This window comes from Cynara cardunculus, unplaced genomic scaffold (genome assembly GCF_001531365.2).
Source record: "Cynara cardunculus var. scolymus isolate 2C unplaced genomic scaffold, CcrdV1 Un_Scaffold_6496, whole genome shotgun sequence".
NCBI classification, from domain to species: Eukaryota; Viridiplantae; Streptophyta; class Magnoliopsida; order Asterales; family Asteraceae; genus Cynara; species Cynara cardunculus.
Window position 1 is genome coordinate 13,739 of NW_020203000.1, and position 11,079 is coordinate 24,817.

General features: G+C 35.0%; 1 pseudogene; it reads right to left on the reverse strand.

Moving 5' to 3' along the window:
• The window catches only part of LOC112504684, a 12,817-nt pseudogene extending 1,955 nt beyond the window's left edge, over positions 1-10,862 (reverse strand).
• Positions 10,863-11,079: the final 217 nt, after the last annotated feature.

Below are 11,079 nucleotides of genomic sequence, written 5' to 3' on the forward strand. Positions count from 1 at the left end.
GTCTTTCTCAAGCATTTCCATGTCAAGAACGAGGCCTTTAAGTTTTCCCGAACCCTAAGAAGAAAGTGAATGTCAAAAAACTAAAGAAGTCTTATGTATGTGTAGATAGATAATACAAAYTACTTACAATTTGCACAATTCACTACAACAAAATTGGGTTATAGCATGCCACCAACTTCTAAGCGTCCCAATAGACTTGATTTTATAAGACTTTTATAGRAACAAAAACAAAAGCGTTCTATTTAAAGGCGTTGTAATAAATTTGTAGGAAATTTTTGGGCATCTTAACGAGTTTTTTAGGACATTTTAAATACAATGCCTCACATTAACTATTTTATAGGATACTTTTGTGAAAGTGTCCTATAAACCCATATTTTTATAGGACATTTGTTATTATAAGGTACTTTTTCAAATAATGTTCTGTAAGACTGCTAATATGATGTTCTTTTATAAAAGTGTCATAAAAACTTGTTATGACACCCAAAATGTCATAAATATTTATTACAATGATTTTAGGTAGCACACTTTATTTTTGGGTCTTATATAATAAATTCTATCACCACAAAACAAATGAATTTTACCCACAAAAATCACCCAGTGAAATTTTTGTCTTCACCCAGAAAATGCCGATAGTTTGGTAAATCACCCAGTGAAATTTTTGTCTTCACCCAGAAAATGCCGATAGTATGGTGAAGTCAATGTTTTCGAGAAAATTCCAATTGATCACCCACACCGGGTAATCTTTCACTGATTTGAACCTCCAACAATTTATCCATCAACTTTTGTGACGGTTTGTGACATATCACCCTTTAGCGACAGACTTTTCCCAAGTAAAAGTCTTTCATTTAGTAGTATATAGAGCAGTCTATTAAGACGCTTAGAAGTTGTTGGTGTCCTATAAACCTAATTTTKCTGTAGTGATGATGACAAGTATGTATGGCATGTTACCTTGTTTTGTTCCARCACATTGAATGATTCCTCATGACACCATAATCGACTACGCTTCCATGGCTTGTTTGGTGATTATTGGCGTACTTCATCTCTTCCCATCTCTTGAAGCAATTGATGCATCATTAACTTGTTATCTTTACTTATCCGAAGAAGGCATCTATCAATGAGATTCTCAATCCCGAGTACTGTGTGGATCCCACATGCCTTTAATATTGTTTCGGTTGATTCTCTATCTTCTCTAACAAAAAAACAAGCAATGTGCTTAAACAGTTCCTTATCTCCTGTAGATGGCAAAGACTCAAAGCTCATTTGCAAGACTTTTGTAATCTTGGAATTAGGTTCTTCCTTTAGCTTTTCTATGTAATCCTTCCATACGACTACATCTTTATTAAATAGAGAACTGCCCAAAACTTTAAGAGCCAATGGATGTCCCCCACAATACTCAACAAGTGCATCTGAAACATCTTTATAACCTTCCTTTGGACTGTTGGCTTTGAATGCCGACAAACTTAAAAGTTGTAGTGAATTATAACCATTTAAGCCTTGCAGTGAGTGCTTTGTATGCTTAGGTTGAACTATCTGGTTGAATAGCTCATACTTTTCTGTTAACGATGCAGCCTTGGTCGTTATTATGATTTTGCTTCCCGGAGGAAAACCTTTCTTTCCAAGTAATGCATCCAAATGATCGAGACTATCAACATCATCAAGAACTACAAACACCTTTGTACGAGCTATTGCATTCTCGATCTGAGAGGTGTATTCAGAAACATGATGAACTTGAATTGAACTCGTGTTTGAAATGTCATGACAAATTTGTTTTTGCAAATCAATCAATCCACTAAACTTTTCAGCACATTTCTTACTAATATCTGCAATAAAGCTACTCCTTTGGAATTTATAACGATGTAACCTAAAGACATATTCGGCCAATGAAGTTTTCCCGATCCCACCCATGCCCCAAATTGTGAGGATGTCAGCAGGATGAGATGATCCATCTTCTAACCAAGTGGTAATGAATTGAATGTCATAATCCATGCCGATAAGGGGTGGCAGAGTACTACATAAGCGTACACCTAATTTACGACGGATGCTGGTAACAATTTTGTCAATCAACTCCGTCTCTTTCCTGCAAATTGATTTCAGTGAGAGATATATGAAACATCAATGTGAAAACTAAMTAAGAGATAACACAATTCTTGTTCAACCAAAATCAATTCCATCAATAATATCTTAAATGACGTGATGGGCAAATAAATAATTATTTTCTTTATCTTTTTGTTAAAAAAAACCTTTTCTTTGGTTATTGGAAAAAAAATGTTGTAGTTATGTGATTGAGGGAACATGTTTCGACTGCTTCTACCATAAATGCATATGTGAACTTCTACTAACTATACAAATATTTGGTATGTAACATCTTATTTTTTATAGATAACAGGACAAAAGATCCACCAATGCATACAATTTCATTATGGTTCAACAAGACCATCAAACATAAATATCGAGATGTCACCAAAAAGTTAAAGGTCATTTTTAGGAGTGTAAACGAGCCGATTCGAGTAGTAGGTTATTCGTGTTGTGATTGTTTTTATCACATTTGATGTTGCACAACAAACAAGACCAGAGACTACGAGAGTTTCATCGCTAGTTTAAGTTGCCCCAAAAATGGCGTGGGTCTCTGATTGTGAGTTGAAGTCTAGAGACTATTGCTAGTTTCACCGCTAGTTTAACTAGCGTAAAACTAGCCCAAGATTTTTTTGGCAGGCAACAATTTGGGAGGCTAGGCCATACCCTTTTGGCCATATTTTCCTTTCCTTTTTGTCCTTCTTCTAATTCATATATAGGAAGGTCTTTGCTCTTTCTATCACTTGTCCACTTTGTCCAATTTGTTTTTTCCAACACTCAAGACCTCTCCTTCTACTTTTTCTCTCAAGAGCTTGTTTACCATTTTTGGTATGTGTGTAGAAGTTGGTGTTCTTGATCTTGGATCTAAGGATTATTGTACAAGCACTTCTAATCTCCTTTGTGGTAATATAATATTTGCTCTCTCTATTTGGTGGATATACACTATCACATTGATTGTCAAACCATGTTAAATCCTTGTGTTCTTGCTTGTGATGTGGTTATATGCTTAGATCCTAGTATCTTGTGGTTGTCATTTACATAATGGGTGTTTAATCTTCTTTGGAGCATGTTGTGCAACATCTAAATTATTGTTATCCGTATTTTTGTTTGGGTTCATTGTGCATTTGGATTTCTACAAGTWTTTGGGACCTTAGAAATAACTTCGTTGTTAAGTTTGATCACACTTTTATCCCCTATAATAGGAATCAGAGCTTCAAATCTAGACTTGGAGTCTATTATAGAAAACTTACACAAGCTAGTTGCATACTTTTATACTTGAATCATGCTTGGTGAAGATGAGGGAAACCCTTTTGGTATCGGTTCCTCAAACAAAACTCAAAGGCCATATCAGGAAGGAACATTTAATTTATATAAGGTTGGGATTCATATTCAAACTTGGAATGGGGACGTTGATTTTGGTAAATGGCAATTTACAACATTTGTTGCACTTAGAAAGAATGGTGTCCATCATGTAGCATTTGCTAATAATGAGCTAGACCCCAATATGTCTGAACTTAAGGCTAGAGAAATGGAAACATGTGCATTTACTACTTCACAGATGGCAATGGGAGAGAATGTCATTTATGAGATTGTGTCCGAGAAGACTGCTGCAGGTATTTGAAGCAAGCTTGGGAATCCATATTTCAAAAAAATCTTAACTAACAAGCTGTTATTGATGCGGTCGCACCTCTTCTTCAAAATGAAGGAAGGTACAACTATTAAAGCTCATATGACAGAATTCGAAGATATATCATTATGAAGTTGAAGGCAACGTATGTGCTTCTTGCTAAAGTTGAAGAAGCTCTTGCTATGATTCTGTTGCATTCTCTTCCCGAGAGATATTCTCAGTTCAATTACTGTTTTATATAGAAGAGAAACTCTTTCTTCGTCTGATGTGAAAACATGAATGATTTCTGAATATTAAAGAATTCAGATGAGAATTGATAACAATCCATGAGAGACTAATCATAGTCAAGGCCTATTTGTTGATAGAGTCCGTGATGATCAACAGTCTTCTAGAGGAAGAAATCATGGACGTTCCTAATCTCGTAAGCCGGGCTCTACAAGGAAATCAAAGATGCGTGGTAAATGTAATTTTTGCCACAAGCCAAGTCATTGGGTCAAAGACTGTACAAGTTAGAAGAACAAGGATAAGTCAAAGGGAGAATCTTCAACAGTTGCAACCGAACAGAAAACAGGTATCTCGGCTACGGTTACACCACTGGTTGGAGATAGGCGATGGGTGTTGGATACTGGAGCCTCTTGTCACATGATACCTTTTCATGACTATTTCTCTACCTTCGAAAAATTGAGGGTAATAGCATTTTCATGGGAAATAGTACTTTGTGCATTACTCAAGGTGTTGGCCCTGTTCATATCAAGATGTTTGATTTGTTCGGACATTGAATAATGTCAAATATGTTATGGACATGACTCGTTCCTTGATCTCGGTTGGACAATTGTCCAAGGTTGGTTGCAAGATTCGTATTGAAGATGGGAGCAAGCGTGTATCTCAAGGGAACTTTGTAGTAATGAAACGTATACAGAAGGAAAACAATTTGTTTCATTTGGTTGAAGAAACAATTTCTTCATAATCATGTGTGACGGATAATTCAAAGAATATGGATGCTACTTGTTTATGGCATATATGGTTGGGCCACACATTGGAGAAGAATTTGGAGGTCTTGCGAAAGCGGAAGCTCATTAGTGTCGACATGCCTACTTGTCTTATTTTTGTGCCAAATGTGTCAAGGGGAAATAAACTCGCGTTTCTTTTGGTGTTGGAAAGCACAACACTAAAGGGATCTTGGATTATGTTCATACGAATGTTTGGGGACCATCAAGCACATAGTCCCTAAATGGAGGTAGATATTTTCTATCTCTTATTGATGATTTCTCACGAAAAGTTTGGGGGTTTGTTTTGATGCACAAGTTGGATTTCTTTGATAATTTCAAGACTTTGTTAGCACACGTGGAGGTTGAGACCGGAATGAAATTAAAGGTGCTTAGATCCAATAATGGTGGAGAGTTTACTGTGGTAACTTCAAGGCATTTTGCACGAGTAAAGGCATCAACTGTCTTTATACTCACCCAGTGATCCTGAATCTAATGGGGTCAAGGAGAGGATGAATAGAACATTTTTAGAGAAAGTTCAATGTATGTTCATGACATTGGGATTTTTTTGAATCTTTTTGGGCCGAAACTTTCCACACCGCGATGTAAATTGTCAATATGTTACCTTGTTCGTCCATTGGAGGAAAAATACCGAAAGAGATGTGGAGAGGTAAAACCAATATCTGTATAAAATACATATATGCATTTGGTTGTCCTTATGTACAGGTTTCAAGTCAGGATAAGTTAGATCCAAGAGCCACCAAAGGATATTTGTCTGACTATACAGATGGCATCAAAGGGCACCAAATCTGGAACCCTTTGACACGTAAAGTGATTTATTCTTGACATGTAACATTTGATGAACTTATATGATAAAGTCCTCTCTAGATGCCTAATCTCCCCAAGAACTAAAAGTTACTTCTATTGTTGCTCCTAGTGCCGATGATGTGGATACAATAGACATTCCTATTATTATGAGCTCATTTGCTCGAGCCAATATACTTGGATTGCCTAAAAATGTTGTAGAAGCAAAGGTCGTCTATTTGAAGAAAATCCTGGCAGATGACAATGCTGCTAATATGTTCACAAAATCACTACCATCCGCTAAGTTTGAGCATTGTTCAAACTTGATTCAACTTTGCTTGTGCTAGTGCCATTGGGCACTTCGTTGGAGAGAACAAATATTACCACAAATGACAAAAACGACATATTTGAAGGGATTACTTCGTTAAGTGCTTAGAGCTTTGCATGCTCTATTATGTTTTGTAGATTATGCACTTGAGGTTATTTTGTTTTGCTTGTAACTGTGAGCCATGCCGAAGCTCGTCAAGGTTGGAATGCGATTTTGCTACCTCGTGCCAATTTACTTTGCTATATAATTGTTATGATCAACTTTGGAAAGGCTCGTATTCATCGGACTCGGACTTTGTTGCTATTTTTGTTATGATTTTTTTATCACATTTGATGTTGCACAACAAAAAAGACTAGGGACTACCGAGAGTTTCACCGCTAGTATAAGTCGCTTCAAAACTAGCGAAGGTCTCTGATTTTGAGTTGAAGTCCAGAGACTACCGCGAGTTTCACTGCTAGTTTCACCGCTAGTTTCACCGCTAGTTTCACCGCTAGTTTAACCGCTAGTTTAATCGCTAGTTTACTGGCAGTAAAACCAGGCTGAGATTTTTTTTGGCCGGGCAACAATCCAGAGGCTAGGCCATACCCTTTTTTCACTTCATCACCCTTTGGCCATACTTTTTCCTTTCCTTTTTGTCCTTGTTCTAATTTATATATAGAAAGGACACTTTGCTCTTTCTATCACTTGTCCAATTTGCTTCCTCCAACACTCAAGACCTCTCCTTTTAGTTTTYCTCTCAAGAGCTTATTTACCRTTTTTGGTATGTGTGTAGAGGTTGGTGTTCTTGATAGTTGAAGATTTTGGTTGATCTTGGATCTAAGGATCATTGTACAAGCACTTGTAATCTCTTTTGTGGTAATATAATACTTGCTCTTTCTATTTGGTGGATGTACACAATCACATCAATAGTGTAACCACGTTAAATCCTTATGTTCTTGCTTGTGATGTTGTTATATGCTTTGATCCTAGTATATTTTGGTTGTCAATTACATAGTGGGTGTTTAATCTTCTTCGAAGCATGTTATGCAAGATTTAGATTATCGTTATCCGCATTGTTGTTTGGGTTTATTGTGCATTTGGATTTCTACAAGTATTTGGGACCTTAGAAATTACTTCGTTGTTAAGTTTGATCGCACTTTTTATCCCTTACAATTCGAATTTAGCTCGAAAAAATAATAGTGCTGGAGCTCAAATAACTTTTTCAAAGTAGGGGTCTAGCTCGAACTCAAATATTTTTTGAATTATCAAACTCGAGCTCGATGCTCATCTAAGGGGTCGAATTTGCAATTGATTAACTCGTTTATTGGTTTAAGCTCGATAACATTTATATTAATTTGTTAAATGAATTCATTTAAGAGATGACATTAGATTCAAAGGATTATGCATCTTTAACCAAATTAAATATATTAAAAATAAAACATATTGAATCACATACGGATAAGTAGACTATTGAAGTTCATGTGCGAAAATATGGATGATAAGAAAGTCGCTACCTGCCCTTTGCAGTTTCTCCTTTTAAATCAGCAACTTGTGTAAGTGCTTTATTCCATAGATCTATTTTTTGAGCCCATTGACTTCTTTTATCTGCATTTGTCTCTGTCTCCATCCTCTCCTTATGCTTTACCATTGCTTCTCCAAAGCTATTTTGTTGCTTCCTGACATCAGTGGGATCAACGTGATAAAAGATGGGGATAAGAATGTAGCCTGGCTTCCTAAGTTGTTCAAGAATCAATACTAATTCGTCAAGACACCAGGTCGACGAAGCATAATTTTGAGACAACACAATAATAGAAGCTAGGGATGCTTTGATTGCACTCTCCAATTCCGGTTTCAAAGATTGCCCGGTTTCAATCTCTTCATCGTCCAAAAAGGTATTGATGTTAGCATTCAGAAGCGTGTTATAGAGGTGATCAGTGAAATTAAAACGAGTGTCGGAACCTCTAAAACTTAAAAAAACATCATATATATGAACAAGAGTTGATGAAGAAGATGAAGGTAAAGATATTTCAGAGATAACAACCATAATTTATATGGGAAGGTAGGAATGATTGGAGAGATGGAGAGGAGTAGGATTTATGATTATATGACGAAAAATGGTAAAAGAAGTGTATATAATGGAAGCCCAAGTCAAAGTCAACAAGGCAATTGTCTGGAAATTTACAAAAACATATTTATTCCATAAAATTTAGAGTAGACTAAAAATTTAGTCTTTGGTTTGTGAAAACTTTATCTTTTTTTTTTCTACAGTTTTAAAATTACATGATGACCATTGATCCATTGTGCTATGTAAAAACCATCGTATTTGATGCCTCTAACTGCCATTAACACTTGGCTGTTAACGGAAAGGCATTTTAGTCTCTCTCTTTTTCACTTTTGGTTTTTGTCTCATTTTCTATTAAAAAATTATAAACTATTCTATTAGATTCATGCCACCTGTCTTAACCATTTTTTCTGAAACCCATAAAACCTCAGTTCGTAGTCTCTGACGAACCTCTAGTCATTTTTATTGGTGAACCTCCGGTCACTCTCAAAACCCAATTCCAAACTTTAAACCAAAACCAAAATCTAAACCCCAGAATCAAAATCCAAACTAAAACAGAAACCAAAATCACAATCTATACCAAAACGAAAACGAATACCAACTCAAATCAACAACAGAAGGGTTGGATTTATAATTATATGATGAATAATGATTCCAACAAGTTGTGTATTTCTTGTAGCCCAAGTCAAAGTCGACAAGGAAGTTGTTGGAAATTTACAAAAAAATATTTATCATTTTTTGTAGGTGTGAATTACATCGTTGGTTCTTGTTAGGTTGTTTTTCTACGTGGTTAATAAAATTTAGAGTAAACTACAAATTTAGTCCATGTGGTTTGTCAAAATTTATCTTTTCGCTCATACAGTTTCAAAATTAGAAGATGACCATTGTGGTTTGCAAAAATGATCGGATTTAGTCTCTGCCTCTAACTACCATTAACACTTGGCCGTTAACAGAAAAGCGTTTTAGTCTCTTTTTCTTTGTCTCATTTCTATTAAAGGTAAAAAATATTTTATAAACTAATCCACTAGATTCATGCCACCTGTCTAATTAGACATTTCTTTGGATACCCATGAACCTCTTCCCGTAGGTGAACCTCAGGCCATCTTCTCCGGCAAACCTCCATTCATCTCACAAAACCCAAATCCAAACTTAAAAGAATCAACTAAAAAGACAAAAATACCCCTCACTTTAGAAGCATAGGGGGGGTTAACAGTGCATTAAACAGAGTTAGGTTCAAGAATCCAATATTTAACAAAATTGAAACCACAATGGTGATGTCTGTAATTAATTCATTTAGGGACCAATTCATAACTTTGATATAACTACACAGACTAAATATGTAATTTAYTCTTAATAAAATATGAATTTCTTAAAGAATAAACTGTTCCATCAATTATTGTGACATAAAAGTCATGTACGGTGTGCCCGTGTGGGTCTACCAAATGGATATATACATATAATAATATAATACCAACATGGAACAAATATTTCGCTTTGGTCAATTAAAAGGTTATTGTTTATTCCCGTCCGAGTAAATTTTTTTATTATAGTTCATAATGTCACATTTATTGATTCTTATGTAGACAAGAAACATCATGATATTTTTGCATATGTTTTGCTAATTTGTGAACTTAATACAAAAAATATATATCGATATTAGTATCAAATTAAATATTATAAATTTTTGTTTTCAGATATAATTTGTTTGATTCAAAATTATATTATAATAAAATATTTTAGATTAAAAAATAACAACATAAGTAATTTTAGTTTTAGTGATGGAGTTCTTTATAGTAAAGATAATGACGGAGTATTCTGTCATATCAGTAGACCTCAATGATTATCCTCTATTAGAATGAGTTTATCAATTGATTACTAGTTAATCTTATGGGGTTAAAAAAACTTAAGAAACTGTATTCGTGAAGTGATTACTTGTAAACTTGAAATTAAAAGATTATGAATTACTAAAGAGTACGCAATAGGTAATAAGTGATTCTTACAACTTTTACGGAAAGTTTTATAATATAATACAGACATAGATATATTTGAGTTAAAATCTAACCAACGTTATGTTGCATTTCTTGTGGTTACTAACATATATAAGAGGTTTGACAAGAGAACATCTTGTAATTCCATGATATGTTCTTTGAGAGGAGAGATGCATGTAAATGGAAGCTCAAAACTCTTTACGGTGGCTACTAATATTACTACTGGAATATTTAATTTGCATCCAACCCAAAGTTTGAATATGCAGATGGAAACCCTAGACTCTTTTATGGTGCCTACTAATATTACTCCGAGATTTCATTGAAATCCCAAGCATAGGATTTTGAAATCCTTCGAGGTGCTTAGTATTTCATGGGATTTCGTAGGATTGTATGTGATAATGTTTTAAAATTGTTAAAAACACTTGTTTTGAAATAATTAATTAATGAAAATGTAATTTAATTATTTTTATAATTATTTATATTTAATATTTATAAATATTGGAATCCAATTCCATTGCAAATCCTACAAACCACACACACCAAAGATTCCAAATCCAAATCCCTCTACGAAATCCAAATCCCTCAAAACCATTCCATCAAGGTAAATGCCCCCTTAAATTACCCTTACGTAGTGTTGGGTTGGTCGGAATCTGACGGAATTTGAAGAAATTGGAATAGTCAATTCCAATAACCAAATTCCATTTATGCGCTTGGTTCATTCTTTTAGTTTTGGTTAGGAATTCGAATTCTAAATATGGAAAAATGTAAATTCCTTAGGTTCTAGAAAGGAATTCCAGTTCCTTCATCTCATTTTAGAAAAAATATTATGCTCTTATATTACTCCATTATATTCCATCTCACCACGAGGGTTGTCAACACCGTCGTTACCATTGATGCCTTCACCCCCACCCCCACCATCTCCCTCACCCACCTTCGTTGTAACCCACACCACTGCTGTCGCCAACGTCACCACAACCACTACTACTGTTACACCATCACCACTACCATCTCCCATTCACCACCGTTATTATGTTCAACAAACCAAACAAACATATTCAAATTGTTTTGAGAAATTCCATTCAAGTTCCTGCCAACCTAACGCATGGTCACACCTGATTAAATTTCATTCCAATTCCTTCAAACCCTAATTACTTTGACAGATCCCATTATGTGAACCAAACACCCCCTTACGAGAACGAAAGTCAATATAAGATTAACGTTGGTTTAGGCAA